At 48.4% G+C, this 20250-nt stretch overlaps 1 long non-coding RNA gene across 1 annotated transcript in view; it reads left to right on the forward strand.

Annotated features, from left to right (window-relative positions):
- Positions 1-20250, forward strand: part of LOC139185808 (uncharacterized) — a 36230-nt gene that overhangs the window by 4074 nt on the left and 11906 nt on the right. The gene's annotated exons all lie outside the window — the stretch shown is intronic.

Genomic DNA, 20250 nt, shown 5'->3' on the forward strand with positions numbered 1-20250 from the left:
ATCCCATCTTACAGCTTCATTGTACAGGCCAGGAACTGTGGTTCAGAGAGGTGAGGTAGCTTATTCCATGTGATGAGATGAACAACAAACTTCCAGAATTCCTTACTTTGTGCCAGGCATCATTTTAAACTCTTCACAAGTACTAATTCATTTCATCTTCAAACTGCATCTCTGAGAGGGTATTGTTATCCATCATTTAATACGTGGCAGAGCCAGCACTGAGTCCTGGAGTGCCTTCCTACTGCACACCTGACTCTGCTCTCACACTGGGGAGAACCCCTCAGGAAGGTGGGGGGCAGGCACACAGAAATGAGGGCCGAAGGATGGGCTGTTGAAACTGGAGGCTGACAGCGATTTTTCCTGCTGTCCCAGAATTGCAGCCAGGGACCAAAGCTGAGGATACCAAGGACTGAGGGCCTCTGGTCTGAGCTCAGAAATCTACCTGGGGGTGCCAGCCCCTCCTCACAGACTCAGGAAGGGGCTGCCCCCCACCAAATGCCAGGTGCCCTGTCTCCCTACCCACTGGTGGTGCTGGAAGGTGCCCTGTCTCCCTACCCACTGGTGGTGCTGGAAGGTGCAGAAGGTGCTGGAACCTCCCAGCGCGGTGGGGAGGCGGGAGAGGGGGCCTCCTCTCCTGCAGCCTGGGTGGTAGACTGTCTATGGTTCCTGGAGGCTGGTGGCCTGGCCCAGGCTGGGCAGATGTTCAGAGCCACAGACCCAAAGCCAGCCCTGGGGCTGCTGCTGCTGCTGGAGGTACAGCAAGAGCAGCCCTGGGCACCCTGGGAACAAGTGTCTGATGCAAGTTCCCCCCATCTCCCATAGTGGGAAGAAGAGGGTGTCTGGCAGGTTCCTCTGACCCCCAAGATCAGTGTTTAACTCTGCTCTAGTTTTCTCCGAAGGCAGAAGCCTTGCCAGGAGGGCTCCGCGCAACAGAGGCTGTGTGTCTGCAAGGAAGATAGGGCAGTCCACCCCAGGTTTTCTGCCCCTGGGAGAGCCCAGATGGACAAGCTGGAGGTGCCTGGGGTCTATGTAGATGCTGGAGCACTGGGGTGAGCAGAGAGCAGGAGCAGGGGAGGCAGCTGGAGTGATGGAGCCCCAACTCTGAGCGGGGTTCTGCAGGGGTTCATTGCCGTCAGGGACGAAGGTAGACACCACCCTTCTCAGGAGGGGTTCAGACCCTAGCTACAGAAGGGACTGCAGGAGCCAACCATGAGCCCCAGAAAGCCTTGAGCGCCACCTCTGCTGAGCCCACCAACCTCATTAGCACCACCGGCATTGGCCAGAACCACCCAGAACCTGAATGAAGTGGGACACTTCTTCCCTACCACTGAGGATGGGCCAGTTGTGTGTCCAGAACCTCCTCGCCTTCCCAGGGGGCCCTGTACAAGGAGGGGCTAGAGAGTAAGAACTGGGGGGTTTAGTCTGAAGAGGGGAGAGAGGGATGTTCAAAGGGAGAACAGAAGGTGGAGTGTGTGAGGAGCAGACCCTTCTCTACTCTCCAACCAGCGAAGCTGCAGACACTGTCGCCCAACACAACAGTGCGGAGCTGAGTCTGAGTTAAACCTGATTTGAAGCTGTAAAATAAATCCAATTGAGTCTAAAATACTGAAATAAAACTGCTCTGATCATCAGAGAGCGAGAAAAAAAAATGACATCTGACCAAGTTATCACCAAAAGACACCAGCTACCCAACCATTAAAGGAGGGGTTGATGTGGCCCAGAGGTCGGCAAACTACAGCCCTCGGGGTAAGGATGGTTTTGACATTTTAAAGGATTGCAGGCAGAAGGGGAGATATAGGCTGTATGTGGTCTGCACCACTAATATTTACATCTGCCTTTTACAGAAAAGGTTTGCTGACCCTATTTGTAACCTAACTGGGGAGGGGAGTGCAGCTATTTAAAAAAGTAAAACTTTGTATTTTAAATTCTATATGAATCCTTCTGTCATTTGCTTCTTTCATTCAACATTGTGGTTTTAAGCCTCATCCATGTTAAAGACTGGGGTAGTGATTCATTTTCACTGCAGTAAACTCATCATTGCAGTTGGTTCATCTGTTCTTTTAGTGATGAGCATTTAGGTTGCTTTCAGGTTTTTGCTATTCTGCTTCTGGAGATGTTCACGTCTCCTTGTGTCCACGTGCAAAGTTTCTTTGGGATCTATGCTCAGACTTTCTGGGTCAGAACCCGTTGTTGATTTGCTAAGTCATGTCCGACTCTTTCGCAACCCCATGGACTGTAGCCCACCAGGCTCCTCTGTCCATGGGATTTCTCAGGCAAGAATACTAGAATGGGTTGCCATTTCCTTCTCCAGGGGATCTTCCTGACCCGGGAATTGAACCCGTGTCTCCTGCATTGGCGTGCATGCGTGCATAGTCACTCAGTCGTGTCCGACTCTTTGTGACCCCGTGGACTGTGGCCCATCAGGCTCCTATGTCCATGGAATTTCCCAGGCGAGAATACAGGAGTAGGTTGCCATTTCCTCCTCCAGGAGATCTTCCTGACCCAGGGGTCCAGGTGGGAAGTCCATTAGGACATGTGTGTGGCTTCAATTTTTATAAAATAGTGCCAAATCACTCTCTAAAAATGTTGTGTCATTTTAGGCCTCCACAGTTAAGTGTTTTTGGGTTATCTTCCTTCACATCCTCTCCCATGCTTGATGTTGGTGGAATTTTTAATTTTTGCTAATCTGATGATGAGAAAGAGTAACTCCTGGTTCTAATTTGCCTTTGTCTAGACACACAGAGGCTAGGGACACACAGACATTGTGTGATTTTTATGTTTATGGCAATTTGGGTTTCCTCTTTTGCTCACTTGGGGGGTATATTTTTCTTATTGGTTTGTGGATGTTCTTTATATATTCTGGATATTAATTCTTTCTTAGTTTTATGGGTGCTAGTTATTCTCTCCCAATATGTAACATGTTTGTTTTGGTTTTAATGTTTTTTGAACAACAGAAATGTCTGATTTTAATATAATCAAAATTATCAACTTTTCTCTAAAGTTTGTGCTGTCTTGTTTAATTTGATATAAATTTATAACACTTTTAGTTCTGCTTTTCACATTTGGATTTTTAATCCATCTGGAAAATATTTTTTGGTGTAGCAGAAATATTTGGTGTAGCAAAAATACTATTTTTTTTCCATTCAGATAATCAAATGTTTTCATCCTTTTGCCATGTATTTGTAATGATTCTTCTGAAATATCTCAGGTTCCCACCTGACTACGGGTCTATCTGAGTGATAATACCATGCTTTTGTAATTACTGTAACTTTATGTCTTGATCCCTAGAATTCACCGTTTCTACTTCCAAGTACTTTTGCAACGTTTGGTTCATTCATTTAGATTCTACAGTTGGTTATCAGCTTCCATTAAAAAAAGACAGAAGTGGATTTTTATTAAGATTGTATTGAAAACATAAATTAATTTGGAGATAATGGGGTCACACAGAGTCAGACATGACTGAAGTGACTTAGCAGCAGCAGCAGGAGCAGCAACCTCGTTAGGATATTGGCTTTTCACATCTATGAGCATGTTTTTTTCTCTCCACTTATATTGCAAGTTATATACTCCATATTGTTTAGTTTCCCTCATTCAACTAATTATTTTGAGATTCATCTATGTTCATTATTTTTTGCTGCACAATAGTATCCCATTGTTTGGATATACTTTAATTTGTTTATCCTTTTACCTATTGATGGATATTTGTTACAGAAAGCTGCTGTGGAAGTCTTCATTATGGACATATGTTTTCACTTCTCTTGGAAAATACCCAAGAGTGAAATGGTTGAATCATATAGAGGATACATGTTTAACATTTTAAGAAATTGTCAAACTGTTTTCCAAAATGGTTTTACTATTTTATATTCCCATCAGTAGTGTAGGTTTTCCATACTTCACCAAAAGTTGATATGGTCAGTCTTTTTAATTTTATCCATTCTATTAAATGCATTGTGGGGTCTCAGTGTAGTTGTTTTAATTTGCATCTACTTAGTGATTTATGTTGCTAATCACTTTTTCACATGCTTATTTACTATCCATGTATCTTCTTGGGTAACACATCTCTTCAAGACTTGGGCCCATTTTTAAATTAGGTCTTTTGATTTCTTATTATGGGCTTTTCAGTTCAGTTCAGTCGCTCAGTCGTGTCCGATTCTGCAACCCCATGAATCACAGCACGCAAGGCCTCCCTGTCCATCACCAACTCCCGGAGTTCACTCAAACTCACGTCCATCGAGTTGGTGTTGCCATCTCATCCTCTGTTGTCCCCTTTTCTTCCTGTCCCCAATCCCTCCCAGCATCAGAGTCTTTTCCAATGAGTCAACTCTTCGCATGAGGTGGCCAAAAGTACTGGAGTTTCAGCTTTAGCATCATTCCTTTCAAAGAACACCCAGGGCTGATCTCCTTTAGAATGGACTGGTTGGATCTCCTTGCAGTCCAAGGGACTCTCAAGAGTCTTCTCCAACACCACAGTTCAAAAGCATCAATTCTTTGGCGCTCAGCTTTCTTCACAGTCCAACTCTCACATCCATACATGACCACTGGAAAAACCATAGCCTTGACTAGACGGATCTTTTTTTTAGCGTTCTTTATATATTCTGCATACAAGTCCCTTGTTGGATCTATGCTTTGCAAATTTTCTTCCAGCCTGTGGTTTTCTTTAAGAGCAGATTTTTTTTTAAGGAGTCCAGGTTTATTTATTTATTTATTTGACTGTGCCGGGTCTTCACCACTGCATGGGCTTTTCTCTAGTTGCGGCGAGTAGGGGCTACTCCCTTGTTGTGGAGCACAGGCTCTCAAGCTTTTGGGCTTCAGTAGTTGCAGCAGGTGGGCTCAGTGTTGTGGCTTCTGGTCTCTAGAGCACAGGCTCAGGAGTTGTGGCCCATGGGCTTAGTTGCTCCAAGGCACGTGGGATTCTCCCACACCAGGGATCAAACCCGTGCCTCCTGCATCATTGGCTGGTGGATTCTTTACCACTGCGGCACCAGGGAAGCCCAAGAGCAGAGATTTTTAATTTTGATAAAGTCAAGTTCATCAATTCATTTTTTCATGGGTTGTTTTTTTTAGTGTTGCATTTTTAGCAATCTTCGCCTAATCCAAATTTACAAAGATTTTCTATGTTTTCTTTTAGAAACCTTACAGTGTTAGGTTTTACATGTAGGTCTATCATCTATTTTGAGTTCATTTGTGGATATGGTGCAAGATATACATTGAATTTTGTGTGTTTATTTGTTTTCTGCATATGGATATTCAATGGTTCCAGCACATTTGAAAAGTAGGGTCCTTTCTCTCACCTATTTAATGTTGGATAGCTTCTCTTGCTGAATCTTGAAGCACTCAAGACCCCCTTTACCGTGATCCTCCACCACATGCTTTCAAGAAAGACAGAGAAGGCAGAAGGCTTAACACATGTGGCAGTTGGCATGTAGCCTGCCCCGTCTCAGCCCTGACTGCATCCTCCTCCTGCCTGGGGTCCTCAGTGAGGCATAATGCTGGCTTCTGCTGCTTCCCTATGCTTCCATATCCAAGAGCGAGATCTCAGCCAGTCACTAGGCAGGCCCTGTGTTTCCTCAAGAACCCGACACAGCACCCTAGAGACAAGGGGTCACACCAGCATCCCTGAACCCAAGTGTGGAGTCCACCTAATAGACGGCAGACTCCAAGAGGGCTGGGATGTGGCACGGCAGCCCCCAAGGGTGCAAAATCCATGCAGACACTCAAAAAAGATGTCTGCCATGTTTACACGGTGGAAGAGAGCAGTGTGGAACAATGTGAGTGGTGTGCACCCCTTTGTAAAATCTTTTTGCTTTACAAAAGAGAAAGAGAAAAAAAGAAAAGTAAAACTGTCAAGTGAACATAAAATTTCCTGAAAATAAAATTTCAGACTCCTATCCCCAGCCTCTGTGTCCAGGAAGCAAGCTCTGTTATTACTGTCTGTGAGATCATATTCTTCTAAAAACATTCTATACATAAAATAGCATATATATGTATGTAGTAGATTACAGAGACACACTTGCATATTATATTAAATTTTAATACCGATTGGAACCATTCATTCATTTGTTCATTCAATTGTTCATTTTAAATGGGCTCAATGCTAAGGGCCTGGTCCTTGTTCTCAGAGTCCAGCGTGGGGTACAGATAGTCACCAAAAAAACCACGCAAATGAAGTATGTTTAGAAACAGACTCAGGGAGAAAATAGGTGTGAACATCTGAACTAAGTCTGGCAGGTGACAGCCCCGTCTGTCAACGTTTGAGGGGCAGTCACTAGCAAGCTGGGCACCCTGGCATGGATACATTCTGAGTCGTCAGTATGCTTCCGATGAAGACTATGACTCACTGCCCTCCACCATCTGCTGCACAGGACTCACGAGACTCAGGGCCCCTGCCCCTCCCCGCCCCCCAGGAGTGCTTCTGAGGAACTACAGACAAAATTATTTCATGTGACTCAGGCAGAGAGAGACACAGCCCGGTCTGTTCATGCCCACTGCTCCCCTCCTGCCTGAGAGACAGGGGTGGGCACTGCCCTGGCCTCTGAGTGACACGTCTTTTCAGGGATGTGCTAATGGAGGGATGGTCCCCTCCTGGCAGGGGTCCTCAGAGCACAGGTTGTGATTAAGTTCTCAGAGCAGGAGCTGAGCTCATCAGAGGAGAGTGAGGAGGCATGGCTCAATTCCACCTCCGGCCTCTGCAGGGCCCTCCCTGAGCATACCTATCTGCAGAGACTCCCAAGGGGTCTCTGGTCCTCTGCCATGCCAAGTCCAGGCTGGCATACCCACGTGTTTGCACAGGGCTGCCCTGCCCCAAACACCCAGGCAAAGCTCACCGTCCTTTGCTGAAGCCCAACTCTGCCTCTCGCATCTGCCTCCTTGATTGACTCCACTTTTGCCCTGAATCCTGGTTGGTCCTGAAATCCCAGAGTTCACATCAGGTCCTCCCTTTCCATCAACCCCATCATCTAACCCAGCAGGTCTGCCCCTTCCTTCCATCCTCCTTTTGTGCCCATGCTTCTGCCTCCTTTTGTGCCCTTTCTTCCACAAGAGCTCTTTCAGGACACCCCTCCCCAGTCTTACTGACTCCAGGCTGCAGACTTCTCCCCCCACTGCAGGTGGTGTATTTTCCTAAACATGTCTTGGTGGCAGCTCCCTGCCCTCCACTGTCATCTCCTTGGGGTCTACAGCAAAGCCGTGAACTCATAGGCCCATGGAGGGCAAACAGATGACAAATAGGAAGGAAGCAGGCTCAGGGAGATAGTGAAGGACAGGGAAGCTTGGTGTGCTGCAGTTGATGGGGTTGCAAAGAGTTGGACACGGCTTAGCGACTGTACAACAAGGCTGAGGGGACTTGATGAAGGGCCACAGTTCAGAGGGGTGAGAACTAGGGCTGAATGGAGAATGCTTGTCCTGTTAGGGGCCGCTATCACTCAGCAGGAGCCAAGTGTGGCTTAAGGGAGCCAAGATCCCAACATGCCAGACCTTTCAGACTTTCATGAGAACCCAGCTTTGCTTACAAAAATCTCTTGATTTATAGAAGTTGGCAACTAATCCACAAATGAAATTCTGACTAAAGTCCTTGTTCCTGCATTGCGGTCCATTCTTGGTCTGGATCCCACATGTGATTCCAGTGCCATCTCTCCTGACAGCTGACCGCCCTGCCCGTGGCCAGAGCTGCACCAGGCTGTGCTGTGTGCTCAGGCACTCAGTTGTGTCTGACTCTTTGCAACCCCATGGACTGTAGCCTGCTAGGCTCCTCAGTCCATGGGATTCTCCAGGCAAGAATACCAGAGTAGGTAGCCGTTTCCTTCTCCAGGGGATCATCCCAACCCAGGGATCCAACCCAGGTCTCCCACATTTCAGATTCTACCATCTGAGTCACAAGGGAAGCCCACGCTGTGACACTTGGCTACTCACCATTCCCAGGACACGTTTTTGCCCATCACATGGATGCTGGTCCCCTATTGCCCTGTGCTTTCCTTTCCACATCTCTCCAAACCCCACCCACCTGCTGCCATCCCTTGGCCCCAAGTCTGATTACTCTGTCCCCCTCCACTTCCGTGTTTCCCCTAAATGCTGCCTCTCTGTCCTGGTACAAGATACAGCCCGACCTGTGTCACCAGCTGTGTGCACTCTCATCGTCCCTGCGTGACTGGAGACCCTTAGACGAAGACATTGTCTTCTTCACAGAACCTGCATATAGTAGAGGCCTCAGAGATGTTTCAGACATCGTGCTAATTAGAACTGAAGAAAGTGGACCACCCCCCTTAATTGTGTACTGGGGAGTTGGGGGAGCTCTGTGTCCCAACCCCTTTGCACTCAGCCCAGCTGGTCACGCATGGAGAGCCGCACCTGAGGATGCTCTGAATCACCATCTGAGCTGCGGCCTAATGGGCTCCGCAGGCTCGTCCTTAGTAATCTGGCCCGCTTCTTGTTTCGCATTTCCCTCAGTTTATGGCTAAAAACATCTGGAGGAAAATGGGCTCTGCCAGAGCGCGCGCAGCCGCAGCCCACCCCTCCTCCTCCGGCACCTGAAATCCTGTCCCCTTCCGCCCATTTACGACTGTTTGCTGTGGAAACGGCTTGCGGAGCGGCCCCGAGGGAGCTAGTGGGAGAGCACAGTTCACGATGGAGCCCACGGCCTGTTTCCCATTCTGACCCCGAGGAGCGAGCGGGGAACCTGGGCCGGAGCAGCCCCGGGAGGACCGGGAGCGCAGTGAACTGCTGGCTGCTTGGCCGGGAGGGGTGAGTGGGGCGGCGGGGAGGTCAAGTGGCCTGCAAATGTGGGTCCCAGAGGCCCCAAAAGTTTGAAGCAGCGCTGTGGGGAAGCAGAGCGCCCTGGACGAGAGGCGGCTTCGTCTGCCTTCCTGCTCACAGGCCTGGCCACGTGGTCTCTCCCACGTGTGCAGCCCCTTGGCCCAGCACGTTCCCCGTTCCCCCACCAGGTCAGCTCCTCTGCAGGCGCCCCTGGTACCCCTGCATTGGGTTCACATTTAAGTGAGAGTTGTTGTCACTGGAGGGCGCTGTTTATGCTTGGTGATCGTATCCTTGGGCCGAGAGAGACTCACAAGCTGCTAAGAGACAAACCCCACTGGCAGGGGCTCCTTAGTCTGTGTTCAGATCTCTCATTCAACAAGCTCCTTTTAAGCTCCTCCTGTTTGCAGAGCGTATTACTAAGCTCTGCAGGAGACAAGGCACAAGCCAGAAGTCCTTTTCAGAAGGCTTCACAATCCATGAGGGGAAGTAAAACATACACATGTCTTCAAGTGCTGCAGACCGTAAGAAAAGGGGGAGGGGGACCCCCCAGGAGGGCAGCACCTACGTTTGTGCAGATATGGGGAAGGGCATCCGCAAGCAAGGTGCAAATGGCGAGGGAGTCGGGTGGGGCGTAGGGTGGGGTCGGGGGGTGGGGTGGCAGTGGGGAAAATAGCAGAATTTGAGCACATGAGAAAGGTGGGAGAAGGTCGCCTCATCAAGCACGCTCACTGATGGCTTTTCAGTCTTTGGGAGTTGGTGGAAGTCTTGCTTTGGTGGAGGGCTTTTGCTTTAGGGATTCCCTCAACAGTCACAGACAGGGGCTGGTGGTGAACAGAGGAGTTGGCTGATGCAAATGGGGTCTCCTCCTTTTGGGTCAAGAGGCTGTTTCAGTGCTGACATGGAATCACTACCAGACATGGACTAATGAAGGACTCAGATCGCATCTGCAGCACCTGCTTTGGGAAATCCAGCACTGCCAGCCCCTTGGGATAGGGTGCTGACCCCAAGGTCAAGGCAAGGCCCTGCAGCTTCTTCTTTCAGGAGATGGTTAGCTGCCAGGCTCCTCCTCCCCGACTCTGGCCTTGATGTTGCCAGTTCCTCTGCTCCCTTTCCCTCCAAGTAAATAACCATCTGGTCTCCTCAGAGCCTCCACAGCCTTGCCAAAAATCACACCATTTCTGTATGGAGCCAAGCATCTGCCTGGATTGTTTTAGTACAATATCCCTCTGGGGCTTCCCAGTTGGTGCAATGGTAAAGAATCTGCTTGCCAATGCAGGAGATGCAGGAGTCACGGGTTCGATCCCTGGGTTGGGAAGATCCCCTGGAGAAGGAAATGGCAACCCACTCCAGTATTCTTGGCTGGAAAATTCCATGGACAGAGGGGTCTGGTGGGCTATAGTCCATGGGATCTCAACAAATCAGACACGACTGACTATGCACAACCACACACAATATCCCTCTACTCAAGGTCAATGCTCTTGCTACACAACAAGAACTTCTACAATTCCTCCTTCATATTTGGAATTACTACCTTGAACAAAGTGAAGCACAAGTCTTCCCTTCCTCTCTCATCTCCTTATGATGAATTCCTGTCTCCTCCAGAGTACTCCTTCTCCACAAGTTAAAGGGCTGACTTTTGTTGGAGGTGGGGAGGGACCCTTCATCCTGATATTAGAAGGCTTAATTTTTGCTTCAAAGACTCCTTCCCAAGAGTTCCCATAAGGCCTAGGAGGTTTATGCAGATTTAGCTCTCCTCCACTTCCCCACCCCTCACCTGTACCAGAGTACTTGGGCAGGTTGGCAGAACAGGCAGGACTTTGACCCAGGGCCACACAGCTAATGAGGAACATCTTCATTATTCAAACAGCATCCATGTTCTTCTACTTAATAAGCCTCCCAGCTCTGCTAATAAAAGCTCTACTCAAAGAGAAGACACATGTGTCCTGAGCTCACTCATCCAGCACAACAGCTGTCAGGCCAGAGGAGGCCTATGTTCTACACAGATTTCTTATTTTTAGCTAAGAATGATCTAGATCTTATTAGCTGCTTCAGTGAGCAACTGCATAATTTTGCACAACCCCTCAGTTGGAATGATTAACCCCGTGGAACAGTCACATCAGAGAGAGACCATATGCTTTTCAGAACAACCCCCCGGTACCCTCAGAAAAGTGAGTGACACTGGAGTCTGTTCCCCAGTAGAGTTGTGTGTGATGGAGATTTGGGGAGAATTAGCATCCGCCGTGATCAGTGCATGAGCCAAAGGAGCTGTGGACATCGTCAGCCAGCCCTCCCCACCTTCCTGCCATTCACATTCTTTGCCAGGTGCCCTTTTCCAGATCTGGAGCTGCACTATAATTCCATGGGACCTAGAATAAAAATTACAACTGCAAACCTGGGAAGGACCTTTTTCTGGAATGTTACCAAAGGATGATTGTAAAACAACTTGAGGACCTCAAATGAAAGGTATGTGGAGATACACTCAGGAATTGGTCTCTACATCCTTTCTGTCCATGAAGGACTTGTGATCATCTGTTCCATTTGGAGAGGGCTTCCAAGCTGTGCCCACATTGACCATTTTAACTGATCTACCCTGGGAAGTGGGAAAAAATGAGATTCACCCCACTTTGCAGGTGAGAACATCAGAACTCAGTGGGACTGCCTGGCTTGCTCAAGTCTTAAATTCTGCCTGCACACGTCTTCCTGTCTTGCCTCCTTAGCACATAGTTGACCACTTCTCCATGACCGACTTGGCGGCCTCCAGGGCCTGCTGAGCTCCAAGGTCTTGTTTCTATGGCATGGTGAAATCAATGCCTTCCTGTCTTCAAGGACTGACTGATTCTTTCTAGGTTCCTAGAAATCCTCCAGCTCCGAGGAGACATTGGCTGCTGTCTTCTGGCTCTGGGCCTTATTCCTGCCTGGAGGGTTATGGAGGAACCCAGAGCTCCATGTTCACACTAGTCTGACCTTGGGGCAGCAGGATGTGTCCAAGGCTATGAATTTTGGGAATCCATGTGAGCCCAGTCAACTCTAAGTGTGCCTGACTTCCTTCCAGCCTCTATCCTGCCCCAGCCTGCTAAATCGCTTCAGTCATGTCAGACTCTGTGCGACCCCATAGACGGCAGCCCACCAGGCTCCCCCATCCCTGGGATTCTCCAGGCAAGAACACTGGAGTGGGTTGTCATTTCCTTCTCCAATACATGAAAGTGAAAAGTGAAAGTGAAGTCACTCAGTCATGTCTGACTCTTCAAAACCCCATGGACTGCAGCCCAGCGGGCTCCTCCATCCATGGGATTTTCCAGGCAAGAGTACTGGAGTGGGGTGCCATCAACTTCTCTGCCTGCCCCAGCCTAGGGAAATCCATTTCCCTGATGGTCCAGGGACTTTTGAATTGGTTGCCCAGAGGTCTGGGCTTCAGCAGAGGGGCTTTCTCATCTACTATGGAGATCCCAGGGGCTATGTGACTTGAAGACCCTGGAGCTGTGGCTCCCAAGTCCCAAGACTCTTAAGCCTCCTTCTCCCCACACACCAAATTTAGGTCTTTATGAAGCCTAAGTTTCTTGAAAAGATAATTGCACATCACAAAATAATGATCATTACTTGCCCCTTTGCCTCTCTCCTGTGGCTCTGGTTACTAAGGCACTTCAACTCCTCTGCTGTCTCTGAGCCTCGCAGCAGCCCTTTGAAATAATATTCAAGTCTCTGAAGACTTGCTCTTCCCATTGCCTGAATCCTGTCTCCACCCTCTTCTACTTCACCTCCCCCAAGCCACGTCTCTATCTGGAGAACGCTTCCTCAATTAGGACACAGCTAGAACCTGTCACCGTGTCTCCTTTCACCTCTAGAACCACTGTGGGCACAGGCCACGTCTGTCTGTCTGTGATCCCACCCAGCTGGTGCCTACCTTCTCTGAGAGTCCTTACCACATCAATGGACTTGGGGGTGCTGAGCTCAAAAGATGACCCCCAAACAATTCTGCCTCTTCCTGTATGTGCTTTCTTCTGCCCCATCCAGAATCGGAATCTATGTCTTCTCTGCTTGAATTTTGGCTGGGCCTGTGGCTGCTTTGAGGAAATGACCTGTGCCAGAACAGGCACCTTCTGCCTCTTTCCTCTTGGAATACTTTTCCTGGGGTGCTCCTTGGAATCCAGCCATGATGCATTGGGAAGCCCAGCTGCAGAGCTAGGCCACACGTAGTCCCTCCAGTTGCAGTCTCTGCTCCACTCTCTGCTGCTGCCATGTGAGCAAGCCACCTTGGATGTCTGGGCCTCCTGAGGACTGCATCCCTGGCCGACATCATGTGGAACAGAAGAACCACTATGCTGAACCCAGGCAACCAACACAGTCATGAGATAATAAGAATTATTTGTCGTCACTAAGTGTTGGGTGATTTGTTATAAGTGATGGAAAACTGAAACAGTTTGTTTGTATGCTCTGCCAGACTGTAAACTTCTGGAGGACAGGCGCCAGTGTCTTGGTCATATTTATGTGCCCAGCATCTAGTGCAGTGGTCTAGCTCAGTGGTTAAGAACTCAGAATCTGTTTTCAAAGGGCCTGGAGTTGATCTCTACTCCACACCAGTTGTGTGGCCGTATCAGTCAGGGTTCAGTTAGGGCAGAAGAGCTACTAAGAGTATTATAAGCCTAAGAGACTTATTCCAGGAATTGGACCTTAAGAAAATATGGCAAGAGCTGGGAGGATGGAGGTCTAGAAGGGGAGTCAGAGGTTCAGAGTGTCTACTCTGTCTGTCTGAAGTGGACAAGTCAGAGCTTTCTGGGAAATGATGATACCAACGTGCCCAGCCCCTAGAGTAGATGGATGCACAGTAAGGTCCAGTGAAAACTGCCCCCTGCCTATGCCTACCTACTGCCTCTGCGGGCTTACTGTCAATCTTCCAGTTGGGAGTGGGGGGCCTCTATTGTTCTGGAGGATCAGCAGTCAGAGTGACAAGCTAGATATGAAACAGAGGAGAATGAGGACAAGCTGTGACCTGCTAGATGCCTTTGCATCTGTCCAACACCATATGCAACCCAGGTAACCTTCAGAGAATAATGGCCACTGCTCCACTTTCACCTTCCAAATCTCCTATAACCCATTGCCGGATGGGGAAGGGAATCTGGGAAGTGTAGCTCTCATCTAAACTGGACTGACAGCACCATGCAGCTTTTGGCCTGTAGCAAATTACTTTTCTCTGAGCCTTGGTTCCTCATCAGTAAAGTAGAGATAGTCATACTTACCAAACTCAGATTACTGGAAATATTCAGTGAGAAATACATGCATAGTTGTCATATTCTAAATTCTCAATGCGTGCTAGCTGTGTTCTTTGTATTAGAAGAAGCCCATTCATGTTTGTTGGATGAATGAATTGAAACTCTTTGGCAAGGCATAAAGGGGGCAGGAAATAAGTCATGCCTTAGAAGTTCAGGGCCAAGCTGGAAGACTGTGGACCTCTTGTGGGACACTTGAGGCCAGAATAAATCTAGAAAATGTCTGTTAGACATCATCTGCGCCAACTGGCATTAAGAATCAAGAAACCAGTACTGTGAGTTCAGTCCCATTTCATATCAATCCATCAATTCAGCTCTTCCAAGCCCATATAAAGGCTTCCCTGGAGACCAGGATATCCAAGTATCGAAATCCTGAGTCCTAGCTCAACTCTGCCACTATTTACTCTATAAACTTAGGTAAACCTTCATCTGCTGTTGGGCTCTGTCTTCCCATCTGTGCATGAAACAGCTGGACCAGATGATCAGAGGGTCTTTCTGTGCTTTCCTTCCACAGGGACCACTGAATGGAGGTGACATTCAGTTCAGAAAACTGCAGGCCACTCTAGAAGGGTCAACTATTCCACCTCACAGTGAAAATGAGACCACTGCATATGTGCAGCTCACACTAACCTCTATAATGCATGCATTCCAAATTATAATTATGGGGATAAATCTGAAATGCATGGTGGTAGATGCAGAGCCAGCCCATATTAGCTACCAGCGTGGGGGGCAGGAAGTGATGTGTTTTCATCACCTACCGTGTATCATGTGTTTGACACTCAGGATTTTATCATCCTTATGGTGGCCCTGAGCCAGGCATTATCATCCCTAATTTCCAGTTGAAGAAATAGAAGCTCAGAAAGGTTGAGCAGCCCTGAGCTCTGCCCAGGTTCAAGCAGTGGCTCCATGATGACTTTGAGGTTGAACTCAAACTGGCTTGTTCTCAGAGCCTGTGCTCATTTCACAGCACACACTTCCCCTTTGGAAAAGTCCAAAGTTCCACCCTGAGAATGGAATGACTTTCAATCTCTTCTGAAGACAGGCAACTCAAGCTGGAGCTTTACTGACAAGGCAGGCAGGAAAAAGAGCTGTTGGCACCAGAGGTCAAGTCATGGTGAATGTCAAGGGTACAAATGAGGGCAGGGATGCCAAGCCAGGCTTCACTCATCATATAGTGTTAGCTAATTCGTGAACACCAGTATTAGGGCTCCAAGGGAAGCAGAGGGTTCTTAGCCTTCTATCTTTAGTTTGAGAAAGGATAGGGGGAAAGAAGCCAGCATTTAAACTGGACCTGTGGTGCCCCATGAAGGCTTTGCTCTATCATGGGACGTTTTGCAAATGCGGACATTTCCCCACCTTTAATTCTCTAAGGCTGCCCAGAATTTCAGAGATACTAGCCATAGTGTGTGTCTCCAAGATATCTGCCAAAGGTGGGTGGGCCGAAACCAGTTGTGGGAGCTAGGACAGGATCTGGGGCCTGAGAGCACATGTCTTTGCCTGGATCTGCACTAAGCAGATTTTGACACATAGCAGGACATTGATTTGGAGAAGGCGATGGCACCCCACTCCAGTACTCTTGCCTGGAAAATCCCATGGACGGAGGAGCCTGGTGGGCTGCAGTCCATGGGGTCGCTAGGAGTCAGACATGACTGAGTGACTTCACTTTCACTTTTCACTTTCATGCATTGGAGAAGGAAATGGCAACCCACTCCCATGTTCTTGCCTGGAGAATCCCAGGGATGGGGGAGCCTGGTGGGCTGCCTTCTATGGGGTCACACAGAGTCAGACACGACTGAAGCGACTTAGCAGCAGCAGCAGGACATTGACTGAGTGGCTAGGAGGGTGGGCAAAGTCACTAGGCCTTAGGAAAATCTAGGAGAGATTCCAGAGCAGGTTTGGCAGAAGGCAGGGGAATGTGAGATGCTGGTGCTCCCTTTTGTAGGGCAAACAGATGCCTTCATCTGGTGGCCTGCCCTGACCTCACAAGCTCATCACTCTGGTTCCACTCTTAACCCCAAAGTCCATCCTTCACACAGCCCTAGTGTGATCTCTTTATTCACCACGTAACTCAGTGTGACAGTTCTCCAGTAGACAAGCAATGTGCAATGTACATCTTACACTGTGGCCCACAAGACCCAGCTTCCTCCCACCTCCTACCACTCTGCACCTCAGTTTATTTGCTGTAGAAACTGAGCAAATATTCCCCATGTACACCTCAGCCAGTGTAGACTCAATAAGTGCTGAACGACTTAGTAAGTGGGCAAGCAGACCTGAGCTACTGATCAGATTGTGTCTGCCCCTTTTCCAGCTTTACTGAGGTATTATTGACCTGCAACATATGTAAGTTTTAGGTGTATATCTAAAAATTAGTTATATCTAAAAACACTACAAAATTACGACCACAGTAAGTTTACTTAATACCTCTATCCATTCACATAATTATGATTTTATGTGTGTGGTGATAGCATTTAAAATCTAGTCTCTTAAAAACTTTCTAATATAGAACACAGTTGTCAATTACAGTCAGCATGCTGTGCAGTAGACCCCAGATCTTATTTGCATACAGCTGGAAGTTTGTGCCCTTTGAAACAACAACTCCCTATTTCCACCCAACCCCTGGCAACCATCATTCTACTTACCATGAGTTCAGCTCTTTTAGGTTCTGCATGTGAGAACATACAGTATTTGTCTTTCTCTGTTCAGTTTATTTTACTTAGCATAATGCCCTCAAAGTGTTAGTCACTGAGCCATGTCTGACTCTTTATGATACCATGGACTGTAGTCCACCAGGCTCCTCTGTTCATGGAATTCTCCAGGCAAGAATAGTGGAGTGGGTAGCCATTCTCTTCTCCAGGGGATCTTCCCGACCCAGGGATCAAACCCTGGTCTTGTGCACTGACGGCAGATTATTTACTGTCTGAGCCACCAGGGAATGCCCTCAAAGTCAATCCATATTGTTGCAAATAGCAAGACTTTCTTCTTTTTTCTGGTTGAATAATATTCTGTTGTAGTATGATCACATTTTCTTTATTCATTCAGGTCATTGATGAACACTTAGGTTGTTTCCATGGCTTGGCTGTTGTAAATAATTTTTCAATGAATGTGGAATGCAGATATTTAGGATAGTGTTTTCATTTCCTTCAGATAAATACCCAGGAATCAAATTGCTGGATCATATGGTAGTCATATTTTTTATTTTTTTGAAGAACTTCCATACTGTTTTCCATAATGGCTGTAACCAATTTACATTCCCACCAACAATATACATGGGTTCCCCTTCTCCATCCTCACCCACACTTATTTTCTCCATGGTGACCATTCTAACAGATATGAGGTGATATCTCATGGTTTTAATTTGCCTTTCTCCTAGTGATCAATGATGTTGAGCATCTTTTCATGTACCTGTTGGCTATTTGTATGTCTTCTCTAGAAATATGTCCATTTAAATCTTTTGCCCATTTTTTAGCTATTATGTGAGTTCCTTATGTATTTTATATATTAACTCACCAGGCAGATGATTTTCATCTATTTCCTCACATTCTGTAGGTTGTCCTTTTATTTTGCTGATTGTTTCTTTTGCTGTGCAGAAGCCCCTTTATCTTTTCCAATCCCCTTCTTCTGAGCATAAGGACTTCTTTGGAGAAAGTCAGTTTTCCACTTTCCTCTGACTAGATTTGACCAAATTCCCATTCACTCCTCCCAGCATCTACTAATAGAAGAAGTTCTTAAAGGGACTTGTTCAGCCAAACATACATCCTGACGCAGTGATCGTGGGAGCCCTGAAGAGGGGAAGTGACTGGGCCAAGGTTAGGGAGAGGCAGGGCAGGGCCTGGGCTCCAAAGTCAGGAAGAAAACTCTGGGACTTGCAGCCACCATGGAGGACCCCCAGATGGAGCCAGTGGCCTCAGCATTCCTTTGGACCCCAGTAGGCTGTGACCCAGGATGGGATGTAGTCCAGCATCTGCGTACCCTGCTCACTCCACAACAGCCTCTTGGCTGAACCTGAGCCCCTGCTGCCTCCAGGACCTCTGAGCACATCTTGAGTCAGCCCCAAGGAGGATGGCCTCCCTGTTCTAAGAGCAAGAGGGAAGCCAAGGAGGAAGATAGAGGAGGCATCTAAGTTCACTGTGAGGTGGGAGAGGAAGATGCTCCCAGAAGGAAGATTTCACAGTTAATGGAAGAAGGGACCCGGGGTGAGGAAAGGAGGTGCAGCAACGTAGCAAAAGCGTGCAGGTAGCATTGCTTTTTACAGTCCACACAGCGGGGATGAATGCAGGGGCCCCAGAGCCAAACCTGCTGAGTTTTCCAATCTCAGCTCTGACTCTAGGGCCTTGGCTAAGTCACTTAACTCTCTAAACCTCAGTTTCCTTGTCTGTGAAGCAGGAGAGCAGTAGGTACCACTCTACAGTAGACTCCTACTCAGAGGCCCTCAGTGCAGCATGCTACTACCCTGGTGAAGTCCCCTTCCATCCTGACTCTGGGTGTGGCTCTGTGACAGGCTGTGGTCAAAGGGACATGTGCACAGGTGAAGCAAGTGGGGGTCCGGTAAGCACTTGCACACTGGACCTGGTCCTTTGAGGACATCTCTTCTTAGAACCCAACCACCACACTGAGGAAGCCCAGGCAGGCCTGTGGAGGAGAGCAAGGCCTGGCCAAGAGCCCCACTGAGCTCCCACCAGCCAGCAGCAGCGTCACCGGCCAGCCATGTGACTGAGGCCATTGTGGACTGTCCAGTGGGTCCAGAGCCCTGGTCAGCACCATGTGAAGCAGAAGAAATGCCTGGGCAATGCACAGAATCACGAGAGAGAGTACATGGTTGTTACTGTAAGTCTCTAGGGCTTAGGAGATTTGTTACCCAGCAATAGAAAACCCAAGCATGGTCCCCTGAAATGCCAGGGAAAATTCAAAAGGATAACCCACATAAGATGTGCAGCACAGCGCCTGGTGAGAAGCAAGTGCTCCGTAAAGGTAGTGACTGTACTGTGGCCACTTATCATCCACCAGCCATGGTGGCTCATATGGTAAAGAATCCGCCTGCATTGCAGGAGACCTGGGTTCGATCCCTGGGTCAGGAAGATCCCTTGAAGAAGGGAATAGCAATGGAAAAGGCAATGGCACCCCACTCCAGTACTCTTGCCTGGAAAATCCCATGGATGGAGGAGCCTGGTAGGCTGCAGTCCGTGGGGTCGCTAAGTCGGACATGAATGAGCGACTTCACTTTTACTTTTCACCTGCATGCATTGGAAAAGGAAATGGCAACCCACTCCAGTGTTCTTGCCTGGAGGATCCCAGGGACGGGGGAGCCTGGTGGGCTGCCGTCTATGGGGTCACACAGAGTCGGACACGACTGAAGTGACTTAGCAGTTAGCCAGTATTCTTATCTGGAGAATTCCATGGACAAATGAATCTGGTGGGCTACAGTTCATGGGGTTGAAAACAGTCGAACATGACTGAGCAACTTACACACACACATACACTCTCACACAGCCGTAGAATATGAGCCCTCTCACTATCCACACACAGACAAGAAGTTTGCAAAGCACTTTCCTGTACTTATATTATGGCAATAGAAACCCCAAAAGGATTAAGGGCCACGCCCACGATGACTCAGTGCCTACATGGCTAGGCTAAACCCAGACTCACAACATCCATAGCCCAAGCATCATGCCACATAACCCCAAACACTTGCTCACATACAGCGACGACTGGTCTTGGGAAGAAATGCAACAGCGCAGATGTAACGCTTCCCTAGAAAAAGCTATCTTAGGATCCCATCCTTAGTGTGTGATTAGAAGCAGAATACTTAGAGCAAGTCTTAGGTTCCACATCTCACAAGTGGACGCAGTGCATGGGGCCTGGCTTCCAGCAGGGAATGCTGTGAGATTCAAAGCTAAGTGTGTGTGGAACAGGGGGATGGGTTTTTGGCAGTTTTCTGCAGAAATCTTTGACAGGGTTTGGCCTCTTCCCATGCCCAAAGTGGGCATGCGCTCTGCACCAGATGGTGAGGGGCACACAGTAGGCCTACATGCCCTGGCCTCAGAGCACGTGGTGTCCGGGAACCTCTGCCCCCACCTCTGATTGGGAAAAGGGTGCCACGGGCCTCATCACTGACCAGCCTGCTTCTGGCCCCCAGCCCATGAGAGAAAAGTGGTGAGCAGAAGCTGCCCCTTGTTCTGCCTGACAGCACCCCCATTTGGATGTGAGCAGCCCCCCTCACACTCCTATCCCCTGACCTTCT

This window comes from Bos indicus, chromosome 11 (genome assembly GCF_029378745.1).
Source record: "Bos indicus isolate NIAB-ARS_2022 breed Sahiwal x Tharparkar chromosome 11, NIAB-ARS_B.indTharparkar_mat_pri_1.0, whole genome shotgun sequence".
NCBI lineage: Eukaryota > Metazoa > Chordata > Mammalia > Artiodactyla > Bovidae > Bos > Bos indicus.